A 17854-nucleotide genomic window follows, 5' to 3' on the forward strand; every position below is an offset into this window, starting at 1 on the left:
AATTCAGTGGAAATAGTAGATAGTACCAGACTAAGATAGTGGCCTTTTAAATATGTGGTACCCCCTATTCCCAGATTCATGTGAATTTATTTGTTTACTTTTCTTCTTGTGAAATGACTTCTTTCTCAAATACTCCTTTGTGAAAATCATCCTCAGTTTTTATGGCTCATGATATCCTCTATGAAGCTTTCTCTTTTTTCTTCAGGGAGATGGGGCTTTACTATGCTGGCTCTTTAGATCTCAATTACATTTACCTTCATCTCTTGCCACCTTAAATTACCATTCCTTTTTTATCTATTCTTGCTTATATTATACTCTAAGCCTTCTAGGGTCAACAACCATCCAGATCCTCCAGTGGAATGAGTGAGTGACTGAGGCAGTCAGAGTAGGAGGATATAAAGCCAATAGTTCTCACCATTTAAGGAATAATAAGAAAGGAAGAATATAGCAACAAGGCACATGGGTGGAGGCTATCTTTTAATACAAATGGAATGAGAGAAGAACTCTTGGAGTCCTTAGTTTTGACTCACATGGCTGGGGAAAATCATTCTTTTGAAAAGTGTTATATTTGAAGGTTTTATTAATGTTCTATGTCATTGTCCCTTACTCCCCAGGATGCTCTTCAAAAATTCCTTGCAAATCCTAATTGTACCATTCACTGTAGATGAGATTAATAAGGATTCCAATCTATTGCCCAACATTTCCCTGGGAATACACATCTACAATACTTATTCCAGTGATGAAAGGACCTTAGAGAGCTCCCTTCAGTGGCTGTCTGGGGTGGACCAGCTCATCCCTAATTACAACTGCAGAGCACAGAACAAGAATTTGGCTGTCATTGGAGGAGCCACATCATCTCTTTCTGTTCAGATGGGGACCCTGCTAGACCTCTACCACTTTCCACAGGTGAATATTCTTAAACTTAAGAGTTTCTTTGCTCCTATTACTTGTAGTCATAGTCATAGTTTTGGGGAGTCATGGTAAGCATGTTCACAATGCTCTCCTAATAACTCCGTAACTACTTTTTATTTTTAAAACTTTTTATTTTCAAAGCATATGCAGGGATAATTTTTCAACATTGATCCTCTCATAATCTTGTGTGCCAAATTTTCTCCTCCTTCTCCCCACCCCCTCACTTAGATAACAAGCAAAATGTTATACATGTTGAAATATATGTCCATAGCTACTTTTAAGAATGTACAGAAACTGGAGAAAATTCCTGACATTGTTATCAAATGGGGCACTAAGTTTATTAATGAGCACAGAAATAAGGCAGATACATGTGATGTAACAAAATACATTTTAGAAAGCACTTCACCTTTCAAAAATTGGAAAGAGACTTTTTGGTCAGGCAGATAACTGACTATTTAAATGTAATGAAGGTCTATTTTGAATATGGAATGAAAAAAAGAAAGAAAGAAAGAAAGAAAAAACTGGAAGCCTCTCTTTATTTGTCCACACTACTTATTTTAAAACTTTCACTCCTTCACTCAACAATATTTATCCCTATTGCGTGCACAGATGCAGATTCAACATTTTTTGTTTGTTTGTTTGTTTGTTTTGCTAAGGCAATTGGGGATAAGTCACATAGTCAAGAAGTGTTAAGTGTCTGAGGCTAGATTTGAACTCAGGTCCTCCTGACTTTAGGGCTGGTGCTCTATCCACTGCCCCACCTAGCTGCCCCCAGATCTAACATGTAAGGGCCTTGGAGGAAGAGCAAGGGGGATTTTACTGTGCTATTACCACAGGAATTATAGATTGTTCTAATCATATACTTGGAGAAAAAAATTCTAAGCTTAATGATCAGACGAATTAACTCTAGCTTGGGATTTAGTAAACAGAGTGATATGTTCAAGTCATGGATTCATGTAATCATATTTATCTAGAATCTTTGTTTGCCAGATAATATAGTAGCATAAGGTCTTGTCTAGGGAAGAAGCAGTCTGCTTCATTCTCGGATTCTTTTTCCTTGATCCTGATTTGGGACAACATGGCAGAAGAGGATAGATGTGTTTGCTTCTGGTGAGGGCATATCCCTTTGTACTGTGGGGTGTAGGTAGAGATCTGATTCTTTAATATAGGACAATCATAGCGATAGTTAATATAAATTGGCATCAGTTCTATTATTTTATCCATGAATATCAACATTTTTATTGATGAAACAAATATTCTTGCCAAGTGTTGTGACAATCATTATCAAGTAGTTAAACCGGACTTCTGATACCTATTGGTGAGTAGAAATATTTTAAGTTTTTTGTGATTATAATTAGTGAGGGCTTATCAGTAGAGCAGAGTAATGTTAGGTATAAAGAATCATGAAATTCTGATGTGGTGTTAAAACCAGGAATGACATCTATAGACGAACTATATTTTTTCTGAAATAAAAAGCACGCAATACTATTCATGTATTTTTTTATAAAAGAAAACTTTTGATTCGCCCACAATAATATAAAACAGTTTGAATCTTGAAATTTGCTCCAAACATAAAACAAAGAAGTAATTCTATATGCCATTTCCTTTGTAAAGTTAACAATAAAATCTCAAGATTCTGCCTTCATTGTCTTTTTGAGGGCTCAGAGAGAGGGAGAGAGCTTTTAAGAGATGAAAATGTCACCTAGAATAAATTGCATTAAAATTAAATTTTTTTTCTATCAACAAATATGCTAATTTGACTATGTATGTTTTACTACAGTTCTCACAACATAATCATGCATCTGTTGATGCATGTTTGCTTTTTCTCATTTAGATTAGCTATGGTCCATTTGATCCAGCTCTTACTGACAAAGCCCAGTTTCCTTCCTTCTACCAGATGGCCCCCAAATCCTCTTCTCTTCACCGAGGTATTGTCCGTTTATTGCTATATTTTGAATGGAACTGGATAGGTCTGATGGTCTTTGATGATATTAGAGGTGAAGAATTCCTCAGGGAAATGAGAGAGGAAATGATAAAGAATAGTGTTTGTATGTCCTTCACAGAGAAGATTCCTCTCAGTGACAGAAGAAAGAGGGAGTCTTATGAGACTTTCATGCCCAGATTCTTAATGTCAGAAGTTAAAGTGATTGTCATTCATACTGACACAGATTCAGGAATTGTTCTGGAAACCCCAATGATATCTAATTACCCAGTAAAGAAGATATGGATTGCCACATCTCATGCAGACATTAATGTGAGACCGTACTATCATTTTGGTTATACATTCCATGCAACTCTCTTCTTTTCATATTTGACGCGTGAAATACCTGGATTTAAGACTACTTTACAAACATTTGAATCTTTTAAAAACTCAAGTAACTTTTTTTTTAAACTACTTAGACCATCATCTTCTAAGTGCTCAGATCATCCAGAAATCCAAGGGCAAGAGTTATATTTTTCAGATGTTTTCTTGAAGACTTTGCCTGAGTACCATTTTGAAATTACCATGTCTAGCTTGAGTTACATCTACAATGCTATTTATGCTGTGGCTTGGGCTCTCCATGAAATGCTGATGAGAACATCTGAGAAAGGTTCAATGAGAAATGAAGAATCTGTATTACCTCATGCATGGCAGGTAATATTGACAGAGGGGTGACATTTCAGCTATTTTGTGAGGATATATATTCAGCACGGGTGGAACAAGGCAGATAATGAAGACTTCAAATTCTAAAAAAATTCTGATTGTATATTTCTTAGAAATTGTATTTATAATTGCCAATAATTGTCCAAGTTCATGGAAAGCTAAAAATTACTGTTCCTTTCAAAGAATCTTGGAATTGTACAGGATCTCAGGTATCATTCAGGTACCTGAACAAGAACCATTTTTTTTTCACAACTTCACTAGTCTATCTACAGAGATGAAGTCACCTATTTCCCTCAAAATCATCTTAATTCATTTTGTGGCAATTATCCTTATAGAAAAGTAGTTCAGCATTAACTTAGGTGGAAATGGTTAAATTATAATATACCCTACATTGATTGACAACCAGGCCAATGGCCAATCCTTAAAGGCTCTCTACTTTTTAGGTAATAATTTTTTCATTAATTCTCATTCAGTTTTCCTAAGGATTCAAAACTATCTTATGTTACCTCAATCAATGGTATTTTGTGATATTTCCTCAAAAATTATTAGTCACACACAATTTCTCATTAATTGATTATTTCTAAACCCTCATCCTGGCTAACAAATTAACTGGAGACATTACTTTTCCTATAAAAATAAACTTGTTCATTGGTCTCTGAAATCTTAAGCTTAGAGAAACATAAATTCTACTGATCATACATTTTATTAAGAATATAACAAATTATACAAATAAATAGTTCTGTAACTTATCTGTAACAATAAGATCCTGGATAACATCACCTCCAATCATTAATGTTAATCTTTTGATTTGTTGATCTGTTTCCCACGAGTATGGAAATAAACATTGCCTCAGCCTATTCTCTCCAGATATCAAAGTATCTCATAAATTTCACTCAAGATATCACCACAGGCTGATGTCGCCTCAGTTCTTTTAAAAAGATCTTTTGACTTTCTCATGAGGGGGAAATTGCTCAGTCTCTCAGGAAAGGTCTCTCAGTCTTTTCTGTGCTTTGCATAGTTTCTCCCACCTAAACATACTCCTTCCTAATTCTATCCCCTTTTGAAATTCCGTAATAGTTTCCTTATATTAGGTAAATGCGTCTTAGAAACTAGTGCTTTATCTTTGAAGACGGCAAAAATAGATTCTCTTTTTATTTATTCCTGAAAATATTTTTCTAGAGAACCAGAGGTAAACATGAAATGGTCACTTATAGGTTTGCTCCCAATATTTATCAATAAGGGAAGTTTTAACTCACTCCATTTCTCTGACTTAGGCTGCTTGGCATTAGATAGCTTAGTGACCCATTACTTTAATGAATTCATCATATCTTTAATAGAATTAACTCAAACAAGCAAACTGATTTACCCTTGTTTCAGCTCAAAAGTTCTGAAATCAATGACTTAACAGTCTCAGCCTCTCAAACATCAGAAACCCTAGGCATATGCCCTGATATTCAGGAATAACTTCTCTTCAATATTTGGGCTTTGCTTCTCATTATGTTTTCTGAGTTAGGTAGTAGGAATTTTCTTCTATATGTCATTCTTTTAGACATTGAAAAACCATCACTATACCTTTCTCTTTTAGGATAAACATCTCTAGTTCAGTAAAACTGTTTTGAATTAACTGAGGAAAAATAAAACATTAAAAAAAAAACAGATAAAGAGACATATTTATGGAAAGAATGTGCCTAAAGTAAGGTTGGTCTAAGTAATTTTGTCTTTACATTTAGTGATTTGATAAACTGTGAGCTGAAATAAAAGAGAAAAGTTAGACTGTTAGAATGTTATCAGTGGATAGTTAACATTGCAGATATACTGAAATTCATAATATTAAGAAAAACAGTTTTACTGGATAGGTGATTCTAGGATGTAATCACACTCCTTTGTTCTCCAAATTATCATATTACAAGCATTCTCTTATTCTTCAGTGGGAGAAGTGAGAAATCTTGTGTTATTCTGACTGAGGCTCCACTATACTTGCATTGTTTTGTTTTCTGGATTCTTGCAGTGCTTTCTCCTCTGAAATTTGGCTATGGAACTGGTAGAAGTCTTCCTCTTAGGGATGTCTTTCAGGTGATCTGTAGATTGTTTGGGGTTTTAATCTTATCTTCCAAATCTAGAATATAGGAGAAAATTATTTGATACTAACTTAAAAGGTTGCCCTTCCTTCAAGTACCACTTAGTGATGAGCTTTTGACTTCTCTTTCAGCTGAACTCCTACCTGAAGAACACACAGTTTAAGAACAGAGCTGGTGACCAGGTGTTTGTGGATGAGAATAGACGCACTGAAACTCAATATGCCATTATAAACTATGTATGCTTTCTTGATGGGACAGATCTTCTTCTGCATGTGGGGGACTTCATCCCAGATACTCCACTTAATCAAGATTTTACAATTTGTACAAATGCCATAGTGTGGGATCAGTTTGGCCAAAAGGTCAGACACATTTTCAATGTTAACTTCTTTATTCTAATCATAGGTTACTCTGTCTGGTTACTCTACCTTATTTAGAGTGCAGCTAGTTGGTAAAATGGCTAGAGTGGTAGGCCTGTTTTTTTTTGTTTTTTTTCACTTGTAAGTTTATACAAATCTCCCCTGTTTTCTCTGAATCAATCCTTTTTGTATATATGAAAATTCTTTATTCAGCAAGTCTTCAATTTATCAATGCCATCTCATATTCCCCTTCTTTGCGATTTAAAAAACAGGCTTAAATATTTTTTAAAATGTTGATTCAATTTGAACTTAAATACAAATATTTAAAAAAGAAACTTTTCTACATATATAAAACAATATAAATAGACGAATCAATATAAAACCATGAATCTTTTTTTAAAATTTTTTATTAATTTTATAATTAATTTTTATAATTATACATTTTTTGACAGTATATATGCATGAGTAATTTTTTTTTATAACATTATCCCTTGTATTCATTTTTTCCAGATTTTCCCCTCCCTCCCTCTACTCCCTCCCCTAGATGACAGGCAATCTCATACATTTTACATGTGTTACAGTATAACCTAGATATAATATGTGTGTGTAACTCCAATATTCTTGTTGCACATTAAGTATTGGATTCCGAAGGTATACGTAACCTGGGTAGATAGACAGTAGTGCTAATATTTTACATTCAATTCCCAGTGTTCCTTCTCTGGGTTGAGTTGTTTCTGTCCCTTACTGATCAGCTGGAAGTGAGTTGGATTTTCTTTATGTTGAAGATATCCACTTCCATCAGAATACATCTTCATACAGTATTGCTGTTGAAGTGTATAGTGATCTCCTGGTTCTGCTCCTTTCACTCAGCATCAGTTGATGTAAGTCTCTCCAAGCCTTTCTGAATTCATCCTCCTAGTCATTTCTTACAGAGCAATAATATTCCATAGCCTTCATATACCATAATTTACCCAACCATTCTCCAATTGATGGACATCCATTCATCTTCCAGTTTCTATCCACTACGAATAGAGCTGCTACAAACATTTTTGGCATACACAGGTCCCTTTCCCCTCTTTAGTATTTCTTTGGGATATAAGCCCAGTAGTAGCACTGCTGGATCAAAGGGTATGCATAACGTGCTGGTGTCTCCAGAATCTGCTGATCGCTCTCTGGGAGGAGATCTACTGTGTCAACTCAAATCTCTCTGGACAGATTCTTCTTCCTATAGAGAGCTGACTTCCCTTCCTGCAGAGAGCTGCCTCAAGTCTGTCTAGAGCAGAGACTCTCTATCTCTGGAGTGCTGCCCTCTTTATCCTCCCAGAGAATGGGCGTGGAATAATGCAAGGGCTTCTGGGAAGAATTACTTCAACCAATGAGATTGCTCCTCCTAAGCATGTAAACTCTTCCCCAGGAAAGGCTGGAACTAGAGAATTGTCAAGTACCGACTTAGCACTTAGTAAGAACCTAACATCTCATTATCTCATCAGCACTTAGTAAGAACCTAACATCTCATTATCTCATTAGCACTTAGTAAGAACCTAACATCTCATTATCTCGTTAGCACTTAGTAAGAACCTAACAGGTATGCACAGTTTGATAACTTTTGGGGCATAGTTCGAGATTGCTCTCCAGAATGGCCAGATTCTTTTACAGCTCCACCAACAATGTATTAGTGTCCCAGTTTTCCTACATCCCCTCCAATAAAACCATGAATCTTGATTACATATTGTTTTCTCTTTTTTCTCAAAACTAATAGTATACATCATTTTTATAGCTATTTTGATCTTCTGTGTTTCCTTCTAACTTTTTTTTTTGTTCTTTATTATACACTTTTTCTCTGCCTCTCAACTCTGCATTAGAAAAGTCTATATTGAACAAAGGTGTTTGTGAAAAGGTGTACATATATACACATACATGTATATATATTATAAATATATACATATTTTGTGTGTAAATGTACATGTAAAATTATAGTATTATTTTGTTCATTAGTTCTATCTCTGGAAGTGAATTGTTTCTAATTTTATAGATTCTTTACAATTTAAGTAGTCATAGTATACAAAATGACTTAGACTTCAAAGATTTTCTGAGAAAAACATTGCTGGTACTGTGTATAATGTTCTTTTAGTTCTATTTAATTTAACTTTTTATAAAGTTTTTCAGATGTTTCTAAAACCAACCAGCTCATCATTTCTACCAGCACAGTAGTATTCCATCACAATTATATGCACTACAGCTTGTTTAATCATTCTAAAGTTAATGGATATCCTTTTAATTTCTAGTTCTTCACTTCCCCAATGAGAGAGATGCTATACATATTTTGGAGAGAAAAAGTACTTTTCCTTTCCCCCGAATAACTTTGTGAAGCAGACTTAATAGTGCTTTTGATGAGTCAAATGGTATACAATTTTACAATTCCAATAACAACAATTTTATAATTGGAGGTTGCTTTCAAAATAGTTGGATAAATTAACATTCTAACAACAACGAATGAAATCCCAACTTTTCCATAATATTCCAATATTTATCAATTTCCCCTTCTATCATTTTAACTAATCTGATTGGTATAAATGATATTTCAAAGCCGTTTTAATTTCTGTAATAAATACTGATGTACAACATTGTTATAGGATGATGTATAGTTTTGATTTCTTTATCAAAATCTGCCTACTTCTACCTCTAATTTATTTAATTTTCCTTTAGCAATTTAGATGTCATCATTTGATAGATATATTTACTTTTAATAATGCTTAATTTTCTTGGTACTTTTTATCAAAAATGTAGTTTCCCTTTGTATGTCATTTAATTAAATTTATTTTGGGTTTGATTTTATTTGACATTTTGATTTCTACCCCTGCTTTTATTTTTATTTTTTTAACCTGAGCTCAAGCAGAGTAACATCTGCTTTAGCCCCTTATCTTAACTCTCATTTTTAAATTTTAATCTTTCATTTGAAATGTGTCTCTTGTAAATAACAAATTAGGTTGTTTCTAAGAAACAACGTAGTGTCAGATTCTAATATTCAATCCATTATACTCTCAGTTTGTATTTTATATGTACTATAAATATATCATTTGATCCTACCAATAGGGAGATACTTATTTCCAGGAAAGCATTATAAGTCCCATTTTAAATGTTAGTAAACTGAGGCATACAGAGAAAAAGTAACTTGTCCAGGACCACACAAGAAATATGAGATGCTAGATTTCAATTCATCTCTTGCTGACTACAAGCTCAAAATTTTATCTACACTCCTACTTATCTGTCTTTGGGAGTGGTTATAGAAGCAAGGTTTACATAGAAAATAAGGTCAATAATTCTCTGTTAAAATTGTGTATCCCACTCTCCTGTCACTATCTTAGGTTCCCTCTGCAGTCTGCAGTGAAACTTGTCAGGCTGGATTCAGGAAATCCCCTATGGAGGGGAAGGCTCCCTGCTGCTATAACTGTTCCCCATGCTCAGAAGGGGAAATCTCCAGTCAGATGGGTGAGTTTCATCAGGGAATTCTCTTCTCATAACTATAGAGAGATAACATAAGAAAGACAACATTCTTCTAAATTTTTCTGAAACACCAGGAATGTCAAGGACTCAATAAGAAATTGTATGATACTGAGGAAGACCAGAGGAATATCCAGATATAAGTCCCCAGGACATGGCATATTTTATCCAGTGAGAAGGATGATCTATAGAAGAAAAATTATTCACTCATTTCTTGAACAACAATCACTTGTCTTCTAGAGAGTGTGTGTGGATATGACTATAGCTAAAGATTAAGAATAACATGTGTGGCTGTACTCATATATGTATAGGTGTACATACATACATGTAAATATGAGTGCATCTATTTATGTGTACTTATCTACATTTATAAATGAAAGAGAGAAAACACACTCACACACACACACACACACACACACACACACACACACACAAACACACATACACACAGATGGATTTTTTCTCCTGTGTTGGAACCAAAATTTTCCACAAGACATCAAATTGTTGATTGCAAGATTCCATTGGTAATCTAGTCCCCCCAAAAAAGTTGGGGGAGATCCTCCCAAGAAAAAAGTTCTAGGAACTTTTTTTCTAAGGAAAACTCATTGAAATGAGTGCTATAATTCTCTGAGGGGTAGAGTGATATTAAATTTGAATGAATTAAGGTGAGGTTTTTAGTGGCATCAAGTTGCAAAAATCAATGAAAGGAACTGCCTTCATGATAGAGTTGGGAGGTGTTAGGGTTAGGTATTTAATAGATGAATAAGGTACTACCCCTTTGCTGCACCGAGGCTGATATGTTTTCTTAGTGCTTAGGTATTGAACAGATGAATAAGCCACCACCCCCTTTACTCCACCTAGGCTGTTATGCTTTTTAGTACTATTCTCCCTCCAACATCAGAGTTCTTGAGGCTGTGGTGTGAGTCAAAAGTACTTGGAAGATTTAATTTGTAATGAAGGAGACCAAATTATGTACTCTTTGAGAGTTAGCTTAAGTAAGGTAAAATCAGTAACAGGGCATTTGACAAATACAGAAATGAAGAAAAGGGAGGAGACAAGCTAAATCTTCGCTGTATTCTTTCTGATCTAAAAAGGGGGGGGGTATACCTTAGCAGCCTGTGTGTTACAACTCCCCATCAGGTAGCTTTCTTTTCTTTGGCCTTCTTCCTCTTAATGTCTTTGTCTCACTCTGTCTCTGTCTCACCATTTCCTTCTATCTCTCTTTTTTCCTACTTCTGACAAATGCATCTGGTTATCTGTGTCTCCCCTTCTATTTCTTGCACAAACTCCTCTCTCCCTCCCTTCATTCAACCTCCTCCTCCTCCTCTTCTTCCTCCTTCTTCCTCCTCCTTCTCCTTCTCCTTCTCCTTCTTCTCTCACTTCTTTTTAAATGGTTTTCTCCTTCCACAACTAAGCAAACCTTTACTCCAGGATAAGGAGCAAGTAACTCTTTCTCTACTGGTGTACATTTCCAAGAATGAATAAGATTAGGTTTTAGAATTTCTGAATGTTGGCCCACAAACAAATCAGTCTGAATACCTACTTATATCTGAGAACAAGGAGGCTTTGTAAGGGGACCTCATCAAAGAAACACATTGGTCCTGCTTTCTAGTTTGGCTTTATTACAAATTGGACTCATTTTCAATTTCATTTCTTTATAAACTATTATACTCCACTACTCTTAGTTAAAAAATGACACTGTTGGAAGTCTGATTCTTAAACAATCATTCTTATTTTACTTCAGCAAAAATATATATATAAAGAAATGAAACTGAAAATTAGTCCAAAATCAATTGAAATGCACATAGTGGGTTTGAAAAGAATTTTTCCCCATATAACCAATGAGGCTATTAAAAGAAGAATAGAAGTACATTATGTATGACAGTAAACAATGAAATGTAGAAAGAGATGAGATGATCATAAGATGAGAATGGAGGATGAGAAGTGGCCAGTCAAGTTTTCCCTTAATAGGGTCATGTCAGGAGTCAGTGAGTAAGGACTTCAGTTCAGTGGACAGATATCCCATGGTTTCCCCAAATAGTGGAAGCCAAGGTCAAGAGACTTACAGATTGGGCAGGTAGAGATGAGCCATGATTTTCAACAATGGGAGGACAACCCAAATCAATGAACCCACTGATGCATTTGAATACTGGGGGGTTGAAGAACATGGAATTGACTTTGAACATGGAAAGGAACTTTGAAAGCAGCCAAGTCAGGAATGTTGATGGTGCAGATGGAGAATGAAGGGGATGAATGTTTCAATGGCTGACTTTAAATATTAAGTATAATGGTTATGGAGGTTGTTTGTGGAGGTAATGAAAAATAACTTAAAAATTTTATACCTTTCTCTAACTTATGGATCTGGTTTCTCTGAAACATTGGCTCATAACTGATTCAGGGCTGAAACCTATCAGTATCTTCAGAGAATCATATTTGATTTCCAAAAACTTGATTTCCCACATGAAACCCATAGCATTTACATGATTTTTCAAGCTCCATAGAGGCATCTGAATGTTATTTACTCCCTCTGCTGATTAATAATCCAATATTCTCTCTATCTCATTATTTAAATGATTGTCTACATCCTGTAAGGAAACAGAAGAATCAAACTAGCTAGGGAATGCTTAAAGCAATAGGCTTTTATTTATGGACACATTAATCAGCATAATAAAAGTTAATGATAGTGCTGGGACTGAATCTCTAACTTCAGCACTAAAGGAAACTCCTGGATTAGGAAAAAACTCTACTTATGAAGTTCAACAATTTAGCTATTTCTTATTTTCTGAGAGATTACCAGAACATTGAGGAGTTAAGTGACTTTCACAATATGACAAGAGTATCTATATCCTGTTTTGCCATCAGTTCTCTATTTCCTATGTCATACTGCACTTGGAGTGGCCACAGAAAATAAAACACCTGAAGAAATTGAGTAATAGGACATAGTTAGGTTGGGTAAATATCCACCTGGATCACTGTCCTTATGGAATCAAAATGGCATTATATCTTGGGAGAAGACTTGATGCTGCCATGACTCATCCAATGGCATTTTATTTTATCCTGGCTTTAGGTTGCTTTCACGCTAAGAGTAGGGAAAAGAAGAAAACAGAGAAAAGGCTCATTCTATAAAAACATCCTAGAAGTTCACACTACCCAATAATCACATCTGCTGCATTGATATGGGATTATATGGGTTTTTCCATTGCAATGAATATAGCTTTTTAAGTTAGTATTGAGGATGATGGCAATAAAAATTATAACAACCATACATTTACATAAGGTTCAATTTTGTACTACTTATCTTCTTACTTATTTGATCCTTCCAATTATTCTGAAAATGTAGACCAGTAGAGAAAGAATTACTTCCTCCTTTCCTTGGAAAAGATTTACTTAGTTGTGGGAAATAAAAGCCATTTAGAAAGAAGTGAGAGAAGAAGGAGAGAGAAGAAGGAGAGAGAAATAGAGAGAAGGAAAAGAAGAAGAAGAAGGAGGAGGAGGAAGAGGAGGAGGAGCGGGGGGAGGAGGGGGAGGAGAGGGAGAAGGAGGAGGAGGAAATGACTTCCATTTCATTGATAGGAAAACAATGATGGACAAAAGTGAAATGAGATATCTGGGGTCACACCTTTACTATGTGTCTGACACAGAATGTAAACTCTGATATTATTGCCTTCAAGTCCTGTTTACTACTCAAGTTGCCATTTACTTACTGCATAGCCAAATTTAAAGATTTTATAATGATTTGCGACATCCCTAGCATATATCTCTTTGGGTTACCATTACTAATGTTACAGAGGAACATTTGTTAAATTTAACATCCATTAGATCAAAGAAAAAAGAGGAAGAAAAAATGTGGAGAAAAGGGAATTTCTAAAAAAAAGAGAGCCTGATGATAGCAAGTCTGGATCTAGAGTGTGAGAAAGGGGTTTTAGAATGCTGTTTCCAGCATAAAGTTCAAGTAGATCACATAGATCTGAAGTAGAGGGTTACAAGAGAGTCAATACAACATTCTAAAAAGAAGTGAAAAATCCAATTTAAAATTCAATTAAAATTTCTCTTTAATTGATTAAGCCAAAGTATTAGAGGGTTATGGAAGTGATGGTTGAATACATCATGGAATGGTTTTAGTTCCCTGGGATTAACAAGAGAGACATTTACAAATTAATAAAAAAAAAAAAAAACAACAAAAGATTTCGTATGAGAAAATTTGTCAGCTATTTAATAGGTCACCAATCATTAATCACTTAGTATATGAAGGATTTGGTCATAAATAATGGGAACAGAAAGATTAAAAGGAAGTGATATCTATATTTGGGGAGTTTCCACACAAATGGAGGATAAAAGAATTTAAAGAGTATATGTATCTACCAAAAAATGTATAAAATGCATATAAATTATTTGTGAAAAGGTTTAAACTTGGAGCTGGAAAGAATGAAGAAGGATTCATTTAGGCAAATCTCCAACTAAAGTTATTGAACAACACAACACAAAGAAGTTATCTTGACATTTGATACTAAAATGCTCTACTCTCTAAACATACTGTATTAAGCGATTAAATTAAAAGGAATAGGTATTATCAGATAACTAAAAGAAATCCAAAAAATCAATATGATTTAAACCTAACCAGTGGCAAAAGGTATAAACAGAATCCGTCTAGCTCTGTATGTCATGTAACTTACCAGTGACTTTGTCACTCAAGAAAGAGGGATGGGTATTTTATATTCTGTAGAGGAAGAAGGAATTGTTGTACTCTCCTGATTTTTTCCTAAATATTGGAATGAAGATAATTTAAAGCATTTAAATTTAAGCACTTGTTTTGTCTCCTGCAGATGCAAATCAGTGTATGAAGTGCCCAGAGACTGAATATCCAAATAAGCAGAGAGATCACTGCCTCCCCAAGACTGTGACCTTTCTGGATGTGGAAGAAACTTGGGGGATGGCCTTCACCATTGTGGCTGTTTCATTCTCTTTACTGACGGTGCTAGTCCTGTGGGTCTTTGTGAAATTCCAACATACTCCCATAGTCAAAGCCAGTAACAGGAACATCAGTTATATGCTCCTCACCTCCCTTACCTTCTGCTTCCTCTGCTCCTTGCTCTTCATAGGCCGTCCCACCATTGCTACTTGCCTTCTCCAACAAACAGTATTTGCAATTGTATTTACAGTGGCTGTTTCCTCCATTTTGGCCAAAACTATCATAGTGGTTCTGGCTTTCAGGGTTACAGGGCCAGGGAGCAGGATGCAGATATTCATTGGTTCTAGAGTGCCCTGCTATGTTGTTCTCATCTGTTCCACAATTCAAGTGGTTTTCTGTGCCATCTGGTTGGGGACCTATCCCCCCTTTCCAGAAGCAGACACAAGCTCTGAATCCAGGCACATCATCCTCACATGTAATGAGGGCTCTGCCTTTGCATTTTACTTTGTCTTGGGCTACATGGGCTTTCTGGCCCTGGGCAGCTTCACCATAGCCTTCTTGGCCAGGAACCTGCCAGATGCCTTCAATGAAGCCAAGTTCATCACTTTCAGCATGCTGGTGTTTTGCAGTGTCTGGGTCTCTTTCCTCCCCACATATCACAGCTCCAAAGGGAAGGCCATGGTGATTGTGGAGATCTTCTCCATCTTGGCCTCCAGTGCTGGGTTACTGGGCTGCATTTTTATTCCCAAATGCTATATGATTCTGAAGAGAGATCCCAAAACACTGAAAAATCCTTCAAGGAGAAAACCTTCTTCTACTGTCTCAGTGAGGGGACTCCACCCCAAGCACAAACAGTTTCATTTTTGGGTGGGGCTGGCTCAGTCCTGAAACCTATTGAATTCAATTCAAATTCTAACTCTAGCTTGAAACCCAGCAAGGGGCCAATCTGGGACACCACCTACGAGCCCCCTTTAGCTTATAGTCAAAACCTCCTATTATAAAAGAGCCAAACTAAAACCTTCTCTTTGCAGAGGTTCCAAACATGGCAGCTATACCTAGCTTGGCATCCCAAGGAGCATCCGTCCACTGGAATACAGTTTCTCTTCTCTTTACTCTCACCTATTTCCTTAACCAGACTAGACTTTAACCTTACTTCCAATCCCCATAATAAACCTCTTTTATCAATCTAGGTTTTCAGGTCTGTAAATTCCTTTACAGGGGACTCTGTGCCGCCAGAAGGGAAACCCAGAACACCTTACCCTTGTTCTGCCACTAGACCTCATTTAGACCTTATTTCACTCCCTGACTGCCAGTCACCCTAATTTCATCAATCCTTCTGACATTATACAAAAATACCCCAAAACAGATCAAGAATCCAGGCTAGTTGAGAGGCAAGAATTTTTCTTTTTCTTTCTTTTTTTTCTTTTTTCTTTTTATTTTTTTCCTGAGGCTGGGGTTAAGTGACTTGTCCAAGGTCACACAGCTAGGAAGTGTTAAAGAATTTTTCTTTTTAAAAAAAATTAATATATTTATTTTACACCTAAAACAATTTTTTTTACATTTGTTCTTAAAACTTTGAGTTCCACTTCCTCTTTCTTGTTTGCCATCCCCTACTCCATTAAGAAGGCACAAAACATTTCTGTAAAGGGCTAGAACTGAGCAATGCACTTGGATAATGAAGCACATGAGACTAATTGCCAATTGGACGGTTCCCTATTAACTTGTTTGAAGGTTGACCCTCCCCAGCTGTTCTGTGCTGACTTGATTGGTAGGACAAAGAGAGGGAAGTGACTTGTGTGGGAGGAGTAAGAGAAACTTGGGTGGTGGAACTCACGCTCACTTGCACTCTTGACCTGGCATTGGAGGTGACGGTAAAGATCTAGAATAAAGACATTTAGTGGTCCTGATTCCTGCTGATTTCTGGAAAGATAGAGTTCTAGCATTTGGCGTCCAACGTGTGGCTGGCACCCTACTTCCACTGAAGTCCTCCTGTGACCAGGAGATTAGGTGAGTATTCTAATAGAAATAAGGAACTTACCTTGTTAAGGACTAAATCAGCAATCTCTAGTAACTGAGATGGGGCAGATGTTAGGTAAATCCTGGGCCTCAGCTGACCCTGCTCCAACCCCAGCCCCTGCCTCATCTAGCAATGCTATAGAGGATATAATTAAGATAATTGATGAGAAAAGTTCACTTGTTCCCATCCCACAAATGAATAATCTCTTACACTCATTGGTTCGCACGTCCCCTTGGTTCTTAAATGAAGAAAAAACTACGTATAGATAAATGGAAGCTAGTGGGACTTGAAATGAAAGAATTTTACTCAAAAAATGGGCTTTGTCAAATTTTCCCAGAGGTATTTTATCTATACAACTTGATTCTATTAGACTTAAGCTATGGAGAAGAGTTTAGAAGAAGGAAGAGTTCTAAAAAGGCACTGAGAAGGAAGCTCAAGGAACTAAAGATAGAAGATAGGCAAACTCAGGACACTGCCAGAGGGCAAGGGGATTTGAATGAGGAATCTGAGTGTGTAGACTCTGATTGTCGGGAAGAAATTTCAACCCCACCTAGAGAGCAAATTATTGATCAGCCCACATCCACTCCACCTTCAGGGACAGAGGGAGGAGGAGTAGTGGGAGGGGCGGTGACATCATCAGCGCCCCCCCCTCCTCCCACACAGCGCCCCCCCCCAACAACTGCCCACTCCTGTAACTACATTAGAAAGAGGGCTTATTGAAGCAATTGAAAATGGAAAAGAAGTAGATAATGATTTCAAACTTCAAATTTTTCCCGTGATTCAACAGTATAATTCTGCAGGTCAAGAGAGTAGAAGATATGCTCCTTTTAATATGGATGTCCTTAAAAACCTGAAAAAATCTTGCACTGTCTTTGGGGCTACATCAGATTATGTTAAGATGTTAATACACAATTTGGCTTATGAAACCTTAACCCCTAGTGACTGGAAAGTCATTGCAAAAGTGTGCTTAGAACCTGGACAAAATTTGTTGTGGTTTTCTGAATTTACTGAGCTCTGTAGGATTCAAGCCCAACAAAATAGTCAAAGTGCAGCTAATACTTCCATCACCTATGACCTACTAATAGGTGTAGGTTCTTATGCAGATGCTTCGGTACAGATTAATTACTCCATAACAGCATTTGAGCAAATTTCTGCTGCTGCTATCAAAGCATGGGCTTCTCTCCTCAGTAAAAACTACAAGGGTGAGACCTACACAAAAATTGTACAGGGACCAAATGAACCTTTTGCTGATTTTGTGGCACATTTGCAGACAGCTGTCATACAGACTAATGGTGAAAATGAAGTAACAGACACTTTGGTGAGGCAACTTGCTAGAGACAATGCCAATGAGGTTTGTAAAAGGATTATACTAGGACTACGTAGGGATGCTCCTTTAGAGGAGATCATAAGACGCTGTGCCACAATGGGCACAAATAC

General features: G+C 36.3%; 1 long non-coding RNA gene, 1 pseudogene and 1 gene segment (V, D, J or C); 2 read left to right on the forward strand and 1 right to left on the reverse strand.

The window, feature by feature from the left end:
- Positions 1-17854, reverse strand: part of LOC141556155 (immunoglobulin lambda variable 9-49-like) — a 1090947-nt gene that overhangs the window by 836372 nt on the left and 236721 nt on the right.
- On the forward strand, positions 800-5960 carry LOC141551555 (uncharacterized). Its single transcript, XR_012484900.1, has 3 exons — positions 800-906; positions 2747-2840; positions 5766-5960. It is a non-coding gene; the product is annotated as an uncharacterized LOC141551555 (long non-coding RNA).
- Positions 6088-15595, forward strand: LOC141552164 (vomeronasal type-2 receptor 26-like; annotated as a pseudogene).

This window comes from Sminthopsis crassicaudata, chromosome 1, assembly GCF_048593235.1.
Source record: "Sminthopsis crassicaudata isolate SCR6 chromosome 1, ASM4859323v1, whole genome shotgun sequence".
Taxonomy (NCBI): domain Eukaryota; kingdom Metazoa; phylum Chordata; class Mammalia; order Dasyuromorphia; family Dasyuridae; genus Sminthopsis; species Sminthopsis crassicaudata.